The following is a 14990-nucleotide window of genomic DNA, read 5'->3' as shown; positions in this document are numbered from 1 at the left end:
TTCACTTTAACACAACCACTCATTCATTCACGGTAGTGGAGTACAGCATGTGAATAACAGTGCTGTCGGAAGACTTAATACTCTTCATTGGTTGTTGACGAAAAAGTTCTACCTTAATTCAAGGCCATCATTCAAAAATTACCTTATTAACATTATTTCCATTGCACTGCACCTAGTCAAAGGCATAAGCTTCACTTCAAATCTCACAGTTTCATTCATCCTCTCTCTTCCCAATTGTTATCATGGCAGCAGAAATGGTTACCGGTGTTCTTGTTTCTACTTTTCTCCGGAGGACAATCGACACTTTGGCTTCTCGTCTTGTCGACATATTTCATCAAAGAAAGCACAAGAAGCAACTCAGCAACTTGAAGATGAAGCTCCTTGCCATTGATGTTGTGGCTCTTGATGCAGAACAAAAGCAGTTCACAGATCCACGTGTCAGAGATTGGCTTCTCAGGGCCAAAGATGTTGTGATTGATGCAGAAGATCTCTTGGATGAAATAGATTATGAACTCTCCAAAACCCAAGTGGCAGCTGAGTCTCAGAGTGCATCTAAGAAGGTGTGGAATTCCCTCGACTCTTCTTTCTTTGAAATTGAATTTGAACCCATGATGGAACAAGTCATTGAGGACCTCGAAGATCTTGCAAACGAAAGCTATATTCTAGGTTTGGAAAAGGGTGGTGGTGTAGGGGTTGGATCAGGATCCGGTAGTAAATTAACACATACATCTTTGCCAAATGAAAGTGTTATCTATGGCAGAGATGATGACAAAGAATTTGTCCTTAACTGGCTCACATCGAACACTCATAACAACCTATCTATACTTTCTATTGTGGGCATGGGTGGGATGGGTAAGACCTCTCTTGCCCAACATGTATTCAACGACCCAAGGCTTGAAGAAGCTAACTTTGGTACTAAAGTTTGGGTCAGTGTTCCACAGGAATTTGATGTTTTCAAAGTATCAAGAGCAATTCTTGACACAATAACTTGTTCCACTGATCATAGTATACAGCATGAAGTAATTCAGAAAAGACTGAAAGAAGAACTTATGGGAAAGAAATTTCTTCTCGTTTTGGATGATGTTTGGAACGAAAGACCATCTAGATGGGAAGATGTGCAGAAGCCTCTAGTTTTCGGAGGCCAAGGCAGTAGAATTCTTGTCACTACACGGAGTGAGAAGGTTGCTGTTACCATGCGATCAGAAAAGCTCCTCCTTCAGGTATTAGAAGAAGATTATTGTTGGGACTTGTTCGCAAAGTATGCATTCGAAAATGGTAATCCCCAACCAGACTCAGACTTCATAGAGATTGGTAAGAAGATAGTTGAAATATGTCATGGACTTCCTTTAGCCTTAAAAACTATGGGAAGTCTATTACAGAATAAATCATCCCTTTTGGAATGGGAAAGTATTATGAAGAGTGGGATATGGGACTTTTCAGAAAATGAAAGTGATATACTCCCTGCTTTAAGACTGAGCTATTTCTACCTTTCTTCTCATCTGAAGAAATGCTTTGCTTTTTGTGCCTTATTTCCCAAAGGTGGTTGGTTTGACCAGGAGTGGTTAATTCGATTGTGGATGGCTGAAAATTTCCTAGAAAACCCTCTACAGAAAAAGAGTCCTAAAGAAGTTGGTGAAGAATATTGCAATGATCTATTATCCTGGTCCTTCTTTCAACAGGCAAGAGTCAACGACAAAAAGTGTTTTATGATGCATGACCTTCTAAATGATTTGGCAAAATACGTCTGTGAAGACATATGCATCAGGTTAGGAGTTGATGAACCAAAAGGTATACCCAAAACAACCCGTCATTGTTCATTTTTAGACACAAGTTTTGATGGGTTTGGGAGTTCCATTGATACTAAAAAGTTACATACATTTACGCCATCAAATTTGATTTGGGGTTGGGATTGCAAGATGTCCATAGATGACTTGTTCTCCAGATTTAAGTTAATACGTGTCTTATCTTTGTATAAATGTAGTAGCCTTACGGAGGTGCCTAAATCTATAGGAAATCTTAAGCATCTTCGTTCATTAGATCTTTCCTTGACTGAAATAGAAAAACTACCTGACTCAATAAGTTTACTCTACAAGTTGCAAATACTGCAGCTGAACTATTGTCTAAAATTAAAGGAGCTGCCCTCATGTTTACATCAACTCTACAATTTGCGTCGTCTTGAATTAGTAGGTATTGAAGTGGAAAATGTGATAGCACATTTGGGAAACTTGAAGAATGTTCAAGTATCGATTAGTTCATTTCATGCTGGGAAAAGTAAGGAAATCAATTTTCAGCAATTAGCAGAACTCGATCTTGATGGAAGTCTAACAATTGATGATCTGCAAGATATTGAGAATCCCTCCTATGCATTAGAACTAGATTTGAAGAACAAATCACACATTGTGAAACTACTGTTAGAATGGAATTTCATTGGCAGCTCCTCTGTTGATTCAAAAAAAGCTGAGGATGTAATTGAGAATCTACGTCCTTCAAAATATTTGAAGGAGTTGTCAATAAGGAACTATATTGGTAAACAATTTCCAGATTGGTTACTTCATAATTCATTACCGAATCTGGTGTCCTTAGAATTGGAGGGATGTGAATCTTGCCAACGTTTACCTCCGCTTGGACTTTTTCTATTTCTCAAGCACTTGGGCATTGCAAGACTTAATGGGATAGTGAGTATTGATTCTGATTTTCATGGGAACAACTCTTCTTCATTTAAATCCCTTGAAACATTGTATTTCTCCCATATGAGGGGGAAAAGTGGGACTGCCAAGCTGTAACAGGTGCTTTTCCATGTCTACAAGATTTTAAAATAGAAAATTGTCCCAAGCTGAAAGGACACCTGCCAAAGTTAGTTGCTTTAGAAACTCTAAGACTGATTCACTGCGAACAACTCGAAGCTTTGATTGTCAGTGCTGTAAGAGTTGAAGAGTTGTCCATTTGTTCAGCTCTGGAGTCAATAAGTGATGATTGTGCGTCTCTAAGGATCTTTCCACTGGATTTCTTCCCAACACTCAGGTCTCTTGAACTCATTGGATTTCCTAATCTACAGATGGTTTCACAGAATCATGTTCACAATCATCTCAAATATATGTTTATCAAAGAGTGTCCTAAATTTGAATCATTGCCTGCAAACATGCATATGCTGCTTCCATCTCTCACAAACCTATACATAAGAGACTGTCCAAGACTTGAGTCGTTCTCTGACCGAGGTTTGCCATTAAATCTAAATCACATCATGCTGACATATTGCTTTAGACTTGTTGGCTCACTGAAAAGAGCTTTAGGAGACAGTCCTTCGTTGAGAAGTTTAACGATTGAAAAAGTAGAGGCGGAAGGTTTTCCTGATGAAGGTTTGCTTCCACTCTCTCTTACTAGAATATTAATATATGATTGTCGAAATCTGAAAAAACTGAACTACAAGGGTCTCTTAGAAGTCTCATCTCTTGAAACACTGAAGCTTTGGAAATGTCCCAACCTCCAATGCTTACCAGAAGAGGGTCTTCCCAAATCAATTGCATTTCTTCTTATAAAGGACTGTCCTTTGCTGGAACAGCGTTGCCACAAAGAAGGAGGCGAAGACTGGGAAAAGATTTCTCACATTCCAAACCTATCAATATGGTAATGAGGTTGTTTCTTTTGTTTAATTTGGTTTAATGGTAGGATACTTTAATAATGGTGTATGAACTACTTTTCCTGTTGATAGTCCTGTGATGTAACAAATTACACCTCCATGAAATTTTTTTAACACTAAAATTATTAAGCTTCTATCTCTTTATTGATTATTAGGTTTAGAAGAAATTCTGATATAACAAATGTATTTACTATAAACTTAAAGTCTGCCTATCACTTTTATTTTAAGCACCCAATTAAATGCAATAATGCTAAAGCTGGTGAAAGTTTAAAACATTTGCTAACAATTATTAAATGATAACATGTATCTATCAGCCTATTAAGAGATACGATCTCAAGTAAATTTTTAAGTATTTAAAAGAAACTAGTGGAAATAAATACATTTTATTTATTTTATCAAAAGTTTTATTAAATTATAAAATAATAATAAAAAATATAAAAGAATAATTTGTATAATTTTTTATTATTATATAATTTTTTATTGTAAATAATTATTTAAATTAAAAATGTAATTATTAAATAGGTAATGTAACATCGCAAAAAATAGTATAACAATATTATAGAGTCATCACATAAAATGATACAATAGATCAGTCATCTACTAAGTAACAAAGTATTGATCAGTCATCTACTAAGTAATAAAGTATTAACAGTAAAGTAATCTAAAATAACCATAAAATTAAAACTTTAAAGAAATATGCCTAAGGAACAAAACTATAAACACAACCGATCGATCCAAACAAAATCTCTACATGATCGATCGGTCCTAGTCTAAACCGCAAGGTCCTCTCCGTCCAGCACCTGCTCCACCGAACACTCACAATCCTCTGTTGACATCCACCAGATGATCATTGCACAGAAGAAATGTCGAACGGGCAACATAGCAAAACAAAAAACAAGAGTAAGTTAATGTAATTTAATAATCATACGAACATACATTACAAATAAACATATCAGATAATCATACTCATAGAAAAACATATAAATACATATTGACCGACCACTACAACTCGACCGTCTGAACTAGTATAAATATGTAGCTTTTGGTCGTTCGTGCACTCGTGGGTGTAGTAACTGGAAACCCATCAGCTGTCACACGATGTTAACCCATTATCACTCACCGTAGGATCCTCCCTCGGCTAGGGCCTCTTGGTATTCTCACGACATGACTTACCCATATCTACTTGAGACTTGGTAATCATTAGAATGCTAGGATGAACGTCGTAGATTTCGCCATCCATATTCATATTATACCATCACCTTGATTAACCAATCACTCATATATGTATTCCTCCTTGGAATTCTCTTTCATACCAGTTGGACCATCATACCTTATTTGAATATTAATCCAATTTCTCATACATAGTATATCAATGCAATTATAATAAGTAATCAGAGCCAAACAGTGAAATCATCATTTAAAGACTAAATAACCTTTCTTAGAAGAAGACTGAATGACAACAACACAACCCCTGAGTACAACCGAACGATCAATGATCGATTAGGCCTAAGCATAAGTCGAACTCAGTTAAGTATCGAACGCTAAAACAATGTTGAACATTTAGACTATCTCGAACTCTTAGAATAACCGAATCACTAGAACTAAACCAAACACTTATAACTTAGACCAAATACTTATGTAAAACCGAGGACTAAGGTTAGACCGAACCCTAGTAGAAAACCAAGTGCTACTAAGAGACCGAGTGCTAGTACAAGACCGAGCACTACTCAAAGACCTAATGTGAATACAAAACCTAACACTTATATGAAACCTAGCACTACTATACCGAATGCTAATACAAAATCGAACATTGCTAAGACCGAACGTGAATACAAAACCTAACACTTATAGGAAACCTAGCACTACTAAACCGAACGCTAATACAAAACCAAGTATGACTAATAACAAACACTAATACCAAACCAAATACTACCAAGGCCGAAAACGAATACTGTTAAAATTGAACGTCAGTACGAAACCAAGCAACACTAAGACCGATTTCTACTATGAAACCGAATACCGCTAAGATCGAACCAAATTGATGACCGAGTACCTGAACCTGGTCGAGCGGTCAACAACTAACGCTCGACTTTTTGCATAATTCTGCAGAACTTCTGTAGAGTGAAAATACACTATAATTTACCAAAAATTGGACATTTTTCTCAACCTAGAATTCACCATAAAGTTTGCATAATCTACAACTCAATAATCACAACATTTAACAGGTCACCCAAACAATGTCTAACACCCAAACATTCAATTTCACCTACATGCAAAACCATCAAACAATGTTTTCATACATCATCAACCAAACAATTAAATTAACTAGCTTCTCTTACCTCTTAACCAAACCTAACAACTTCTACCCTTCCAGAAATTTGATCACTTCCAGAAAATCCTAAGAACACCTATAACTCACTGATTAGTGAGAAAAGACCAACCAAAGTACCAAAAAGGAAGTTAGAAAGAGAAAGAGGAGTCTGATGAACACATGCAAACAAGAATTAAAGGAACGTAACTTACCAACTTTAATCACTACACCGATCGGTGAAATGCAAGCTCTTGACACACAGATTCTTTAGGTATGGTCTGAATGTTGAACAAATGAATTGAGATTGAAGAACTCTAGAGAGAAGGAGAAGAAAAGAAGAAAGTAGCAGAAATTAGAGAGATAAAACTGTATTCAGAGAATGGGACGAGACTATTGAAACTTTTCATTTATATATCAATCTTATTTTGATCTAAACTGTTCGGTCTCATTCTTTGTTTACACCTGTCTACTCCAAACTCTTCTAAACTTCTTGGTTCTTACAGGTAAAATATTAAAATAGTTATTTTAATTTATAAAATAATTTATATTAGTGGTTAATTAAAAAATAAAAATGTAATTATTTTAATTTAAAATAATAATTACTTAAAAAGTAAATTTAAAAAAAAATATATACACGAAAAAATAAATCCTCTCTACGGATATAGATTACTTTTCTTTTAAGAATTCTAAATTTTATTCATTTGCATTTATAAACATTATATTCTTTTAAAATATTTTTATATATATATTTGATCTTTCCATAGGGTGGATAAAGACATATGTGATTGAAGAGAAATGTGTATCTACGCTTTCTTATAATAACAAAAATTTAAAACGTATTATTTTGAAAATAATATATAACAATATAATAAATTACATTACTATATTATAATTGTTTTATAAAAAATAATTATAAAATTAAATATAATAAAGATTTTATATCATTTATATGTGTATTTGTCAAATATGAAAGGGTTAAATATGTTTTTAGTCCCTAAACTATTGGTCGTTTTTGGTTTTCGTCCATCTTTCAAAGTAAGGTACAATTTGGTCCTCATTCTTTTCGAAACGTTCGTTTTAGTCCTCGAAAACTAAACACTGTTTAAAAATTTGGTCCTCATTTAGCAACAAATGAGGACTAAAACCAAAGTTTCGAGGACTAAAACGAACGTTTCGAAAAGAATGAGGACCAAATTGTACCTTACTTTGAAAGAGGGACGAAAACCAGAAACAACCAATAGTTTAGGGACTAAAAACATATTTAACCCAATATGAAATAGAAAAAGATTGTTAAGACAAAATCGTCTATACGTTTAAATACTCCCATGTTTTGAAGTTTAATCAAATAACATTAAACAAAATAATAATCTAAAAATACCATAGGAAGAAACATAAGACTTATGATCAAAATCCCTGACATAGGAAAACTTAAGGAAAACATTTAGGATTTTAGGAAATAAATAAAAAATTAAGTCAAAACACCCAAACGATATGCTAAACGACTATTAAGTTTAAGCGTTTAAGAGAGTTGAAACTAAACGCATAAGCTTACTATATCCAAGGAAAATTCAGTTTAACTATCGAGGAAACAAAACAATGTTAATAAAATGTCCTTAACTAAAACATTCTAAAACACTAAACCTAAAATACCAAGGAAGACATAACATGTTAAACGTTATTGCTCTAAAAAGACAAAATCACAAAAAGCATTTACATCATTTTAAACAATACCATGAGCTAAAATATTATTTCCTCCAACGATGAAGTCTTTACTCAACGCTTTGTCTCTTTAGAAGAAAAGTTAAATTGTTAAATGTTACCTTAACGGTAAAAAATCAAAAAGCACTTTGTTGTTCTGAGCAAGCATTAAATGACATAAAATGTTCTACAAGCACAATCTACTCTACTATTTGTAGATAATCTGCTCTACACGCATCCACAAGCTTCAAATCAAAATATCAAAAGTGGACGTTAGAGACAAAAGAGATATTCACATAATGTTTTTCACTTGAAGCGGTGTCTAAAAAGAAAGTACAACCTAATTCAAGCAAAGTAATGAAAAAACAAGTCTGCTCTCATAAGTTGACTTCAACCAATGGCTGTTATACATGAAGAAAGATAAGACACAAGAATCAAGGCCAAAAGCTTAGTTTAACGGACACTTATCCAAGAGCCTTTAAATATAAGATCATTCAAATGAAGAATCAAGAGTATAGCATACAATAAAAATATTCATTCTTTGAGAAACATTCAAAAGAAAAGCACAGAAAGAGCTCAAGAAAAAGAAAATATCTGAGCAAAAAAAGAGAATAAGATAAAAGAAGAAAATCAATACTCTCGAGCTTCATTGTAATATTTGCTTACTGATTGTAGAAAAGAGAGAAAGATAAAAGAGAGAAATACCTTCGAGTGTTTAGACTGTATTGTATTGTAATTTCATCCTCTTTAAAAGAGTAATAGTCTGAACGACTTGTAAGCAATCGTAAATCGCAGTTCTGAAGAAAATTAAAACACTTGTTGAAGTGAGTTGAGTTAAGAAAATCCAGGCAAGGTTGCTTAGTACTAGGAGTGGTGCGAATACTCATCCAGTCTAGGGTAACTGATAAGGATGAAAAATACATGTTTTCAGACTTATTAATTAGCTCAAATTCGTATTTAGTCATGAAATAATATGTTTTCTCATAGAAAAAGTTGTAATTAGAAGTAGGAAAGTTGTGTAATAAATTGTACAAGAATTTATACATCAAGTAGAGTGTTGTCAGACGTTTCTCGCTAAGCCAACATTAAATCACTTAGCTGAAAAAAGTTTTATTCTCTCAGCACATCAACATAACTCGCTGAGCGAATAAAGGACATTTAAAGTTATGTTGTAGTTGAATATTCACTTAGCGCATGAAGAGTTGTGCGCTTAGTGAATTAGTTACTTTCAATTGACTTTAAAAGTGGGAAATAGACAGAAAGTTGGTAACTTCTGACAGAGAGCAAAGAACCGTAAAAGATTGCATACTTCAGGAGACTACTTCAAGGCATCAAGACACCATTCTTGCAAGGGATTAATTCAAATGTGTACATTCTGGATGACTAGGAGTAGTTAAGTTTCACTTTCGTTGGAATTGAATGTAATGAACTCACTGTGATGTAATTTTCTTGTTCAATATATCGTTGTTCGTTCATATGCTCTTTCTTGAATTTACTATCATTATATGGAAATATAATGTTATTTGAATGTCTTTGTTTACTGGGAAGTAACTTTGAACATGGACATATATAGAGCACCTAAGTGATTTGGGATCTAGGAATAGACTCAAAAACTTGGTCATTCTTAGCATCGGACTTAATGCAAATCGTATGTTGAATTGACTAAGGGATTAGCAGTTTGATATATTAATTTAGAACTAGTTACTAAGGGATTAGGACTAGTATGCCTTGATGTGAATGTTTGAATGAAATAATCAAATATGGAACAGAGTTTTATCTTCATATGATTCATGAAACCCAATTCCAACAAAGCTTTTCTTAAATTTTCAACCATAATATTTCAAATTCTTGTTATTACAATTTATTTCAGTAATTATGAATTCAATCATTATCATTTCTAATTGATTTTGGTAAATAATCTCAATTAGATAACATAACTCAATTCCCTTGGGAGAATGATACTCTGAACTTACTCTTTATTACTTGGAACAATTTGATATACTTGCCAAAAGGTTATCAGTAACAAGAGGTTATTCACTGACTCAGGAGATTAGGAGTGGTGAGAATACTCATCCAGTCTAGGGTAACAAGAGGTTACTTGCTGAATAGGAAGACCAAAAGTGATGCAAATACTCAGTTGTAATCTTGTTGAAGATTATAATGGAACTTTCTATGAAGGAAATTGTACGTAGCTCAGTTGGAGTGAACTAGTATAAAAATATTTGTTCAATTGTCATTTCTCTCTTGTCTAAACACTTCTCTTATAAAACTTGCAGCTATGTTTTTATTTCTAAATACAAGAACTTTCTGCACTAAACGATTATTTTCAACTAAGGAAGTTCTTACAAACATTTTATTTAACTATATCAATAAATATCAAAAGATAATATTTTCCAAATCTTTTTGAATCTAGCAAAGATCTTCTCAAATATTTTTAGATCTCTACAATAATCAAATATATCTTGAAGATATTGGATTATTTAGAAGATAATTGGAAAAAATTACATTATCATAAAGAAGATTACAACAACATAAAATCCTAAAACAAAGCCTAAAACACATTAGTGGAGCAGAGGAACCCTTTGGGGTTCTAATTTCATCATCTCTCTTCTCTCATGTTATCCATCCTCTCTCTTCTTATATTTTTATGTTATTTTCACATTCCATGGAATGTTAAGTGTTTGGGTTGATTCTGCAGTAATTTCTTAATTGGATTATGAGGTTAGATGAATAAATTTATTTGTTCTTCTATTCTTGTTGTGATTTATTTTTTTCTGTCCTTTTCTTCTTAATCATGTAAAAGTAATGCTTTTACATTATAACAAGTTAGCATGATGTTAAATCTACATAACATATCAATCATATGAGTCCAAGACTTTTTAATTTTAATTGAGAATTTACTTTGATTAAAGTTAGAAATTTTCATGTGATTGCATTGATTTTTGTCAATAATTGAGAATGTACTTTGATTAAAGGTGAAAACTTTAACAAGAATTAATCAATAATGTACTTTGGTCAATTAAATTTTTACTTGATACAAGAGGTAAAAGAATATACATGATTAAGCATAGTAATATTTAGGTTTAATTGTTTTCTTTGTTCCCGGTTTGGCTGTAGTGTGTCAAGTTCATCTATCCTTTTAAAAAAAATTCAATTTCATCCAAACATGGTAAAATTTGCCTCAATCATAACTTCTTTTTTTCTCTCTCTTGTACTCCTTTGAATACAACAGTGTTTTACCAGTACACTCTTCAATATTTTAAATTCGTATATGTGTCAATCACGCAATTATAAGCAATAAATTTTAAATAATTTATTAAAAAATAATATATTATACTATCCATGGATAAAATAGGTTTAATCATTCAATTATTAAAAAGTGCTCATTCTTCTCTCTTACTCTATTCAACGTCAAACAATTATTGAAAATTGTTAATCCCACCATCATAAAAATTATTTTTATCTTTATTTTTTTTGTTTTAAAAGAAAAACATGATTAAACAGTTATCTCATTACACCATAATCATATCTTTTCCTAAAAAATAAATACTAAATCTATTTATCTTACAAACAAATAAATTAACTGAAGTTCTTTTAATTTATATTAGCAATATAATTTTTAATTTTTGTAAATTAAAAAATCTAGAAGAAACATTTACAGACAATAAACTTCAATTAACATATTTCAAAGACAAACATTTTTATGTTTAAACTAGAAAAGAAAATAGAGAAATTTTAAATGAACTTTGAATTGAAACTGTCTGACAAATGTAGATGGTACAATATTGTAAATTGTAAGTATTTTTGTTGAATACCTTAGATTTTTCAAATGATATATTTCAATATATTGAATTTAAATTTATATTAGTTTAAATTATTTTATTTTTCATTATTTATTTGATAAGTAAATTCAAATTTAAATATTTTTATCCGGATGAAATATTTCAATTACTAATACATATAATTATTTAAATGTAAAACAATCATAATTAATGTTGTTGAAATTTTTTTCAGTCAATATTTACGAAAATTGAAACAAATTATTGATAAATAATAATATTTGTGTTGATAGCAAAAAAAAAATCACTATAGATATTAAAAAAAATGAAAACTGCCAACTAACAATTCATAAAAAAATTAACTTTTTTATTCATAAGCTCTTGTTTTTTCTCTCTTCGTTTATGCTTTATTTTTATTTACTAAATTTATTTAAATACTAGTATTTCCTTTTCTTTTCCTCTAAGCATGATTATTTTATATATTTTTACTCTAAGTTGAAACATGACTATATGTACTTTCATGATGGATATGTATTCTTATCAAACTGAATTCTAGTAAGCCGAGCAATTTAGGCTGTTACCTTCTGCATAAATGGTTCTCAATGACTATTTAAAAATGTCATTTTATAGCACAAGTAGTTATGTTTTTTGGCTAGTGATTAGAGTAACTCTGCTGAGAAGATCGAAACTGAGTGATGTTACACGAACATCACTTAAGGAGATAAGACAATAAATGTGAAGAACCATTAAGTTTCATGATGACTTGTGCAGAAAATACGTTTTTAGCTGACATAACACAGATACGAAGATAAGTCTAATGGTTCAAAAAAATGTATTTTTTCATAGGTAAACAGTTGTTGCAGCATGACCCTGAGAAAATTCTCTCTCTCACTCTTGCTGCTTGTATGTGTTTTTGTCTGTAAATGATTCAACGGTCTATCTGGATAAATTTTTCATAAGAACTTATAGGAGAAAAATTTAGAAAGTAAAATGAAGTAAACTTTTCTATAAGTTATAATTAGCTTGCCTACTAGTTAAAAACAAGCTCTTTGAGGAGCTAATGTGAGAAAACTTCTACAATTCAAATTATCTGCCTAAGCTAATTTCATCGTTCTTTCTTATTTTATTCTTTTAAAAGTGTTAATCTAGCTTCTGTATGCCACTTTCTTACTTCCATCTGCTTCATTGGTATTGTTTATTCACGATAAAGTTTAGAACGATTTCCTCTTATCATTGTTATAAAAAAGAAGTCTTAGTTTACAACGTTTAGCATGGGATGTGATGTATATCTGGTATTTGCAACCTAATCTTACTTTTTATTATGAAGTCTGTCAAAAGTCTGTAACTGAGATTTTCTAGAGTGTCCATAGAGAAAGGAATTGAGAATGCAACCTCAAGTTCTATTAGATCTAGATTCTTGCTTTATATACTTTTATCCCCATGGATTATTTTGTTGTTCTTTAGTTTGATATTGGAGATACATTCCTATAAACAGTGTTTTTTAGCAAAAAGTATATGTACTAAACTACTAATATTATGATTAATGTGCAGGAAATCAAGATTGATTACTACATAACACACAATTTGCCATTTGATGACATCAACAAAGCTTTCAATCTCATGAAGGAAGGAAAGTGTCTGCGTTGTGTTATCCACATGCAAAGATAATACCTACAGGCAAGTGTCTACGGAAGAGGGGGAAGCAAAATCCCGAGAGCTGAACGTTATGTTTATTAAAGCTAGTGCAAAAGCTGATTCAATATAAAGGTAAACATATCCCTTCTTTGCCATAAATATTTAACAAGTATCAGCTTGAAATTATCCAGAAAAAAAAAGTTATGCTCACCACTCGATAGTGAGAAGTGTGTATTTTGTTTTTATTTTTAGTAATTGTTTTGTGTAGAGACAATGTTGCTTTGGATGAGATGTTTTAAATTGGTCAATCCTATATAATAGTTTTTAGAGAAGTTGACTATTAATTTCAACTTCATGATTCTTTTGGTTTTAGTAATTAGGAACTTTTATTGGACATAATACATGATATCGGACCTAATTCCTTTCAAATGTCGTTGACTCATGAAATTTGGTAACATGAACATTTTATAACTAAGATCTTAAATCATTAATATTATAACTTGATTCTAAATATTCATTGTGTAGATATTTGATGACATGTCTCCAATGGAGCAACATGTCATAAAGGATGTTCAGGAGCGAGATGTTCAGGAGCGGGATGTTCAGGACCAGTGGGCTACATTTTTTTTAACTATATATATGTAAATGATTAGATGTTTTAATGTTACATTTTGAGTTTAAAAACTATTTTATGTGTAATTGTGTTAAGTATGTTAGGTAAATATATTTAGGAACTTTGTTAGGTAAATATTACATTTTGATGTGGTAATAGAAACAATATTGTTAAGTAAATCTAAGATTGAATTTTTTGCAGGATATGGATAGTAGCACATACAAATCAAATATTTTTTTTAAAAAAAGTCAATTTTTACACCGGTTAAAGCCACATTAGATATAAAAAGTCTTGTTTTTTCATACCTGTTATAACATCATCAGGTATAAAAGTGAGTTTCTTTTATACTTGTTCTGTTACCAACAGATATAAAAGTGAGTTTTTTGTGTGAAAGAGACGACTTTTTTATATCTAATATCAAAATATCAAGTATAAATATCAACCTTCTATACTTGTTATAGAAATAAGCGATGTAAAAAATTAAACAGGTATAAAAAGTCTTTTTTTAAACAAGTATAAAAAACCTTTTTTGCACTAGTGACTAATGAGTTTTTACAAATTCTATTTCTATTTAACTTTATTATAATAGTTTTATTAATTTAATATTCTTTTGAAACTGTTTGCCAAACAAAAAATATATATACTTTGTTTAGATATATTTACACAAGTTTTTGTCCTTTTATATTATTAAAACATTGTTTTTTATTTAAAAAAAGATATATATCTACACGTAATAGTTAAGTCGATAAAAAGTGGAATGAAATATAGTGTTATCTTTTTCTTTGTACAGAGGTTTAATTGCTTCTTTGAAATAAAAAAGGTTTAATCGCTTTATTGGGAAAGTAATCATTTTATGCTGCAAACACTGACAAAGAGGCTGCATTGTGTAGAAAAGTAGAATTGAGAAAAAAAAAAGTTATCGTCGTTTCTGCCTATTTAACGGAAAGGACTTGATTGAGACAAATTTTATCACATTTGGACGAAATAGACACTTTTAAACCACGTTTGGACGAAATTGAAACTTTTTTAAAATTGTGGACGAAGTTGACAGCTGCAGCCAAATCGGGGACAAAGAAAACAATTAAACCTAATATTTAATTGAGAATGCACTTTGGTTAAATTTACTATGATTAATCTACAAAATTTTTGCTCTTAATTGAGAATGTATTTTGGTTGATATTTAGAATATATACCAACAAATTAATTGAAAATTTATATAGATTAATTTAAAACTCTAAGAGAATAATTAATTAAACAATAATATTTAGATAATTAATGATGAATTCTATTTCGAAAAAGTAATAAAATCAACCTATT

The 14990-nt window shown here is 31.1% G+C and overlaps 1 pseudogene; it reads left to right on the top strand.

Moving 5' to 3' along the window:
- LOC128196773 (putative disease resistance protein At3g14460) lies at positions 1-3765 on the top strand (annotated as a pseudogene).
- Positions 3766-14990: the final 11225 nt, after the last annotated feature.

The sequence above is a fragment of the Vigna angularis genome, chromosome 5 (assembly GCF_016808095.1).
Source record: "Vigna angularis cultivar LongXiaoDou No.4 chromosome 5, ASM1680809v1, whole genome shotgun sequence".
NCBI lineage: Eukaryota > Viridiplantae > Streptophyta > Magnoliopsida > Fabales > Fabaceae > Vigna > Vigna angularis.
The sequence above is the reverse complement of the archived record's forward strand: the minus strand, read 5'-3'. Positions and strand labels throughout refer to the sequence as shown.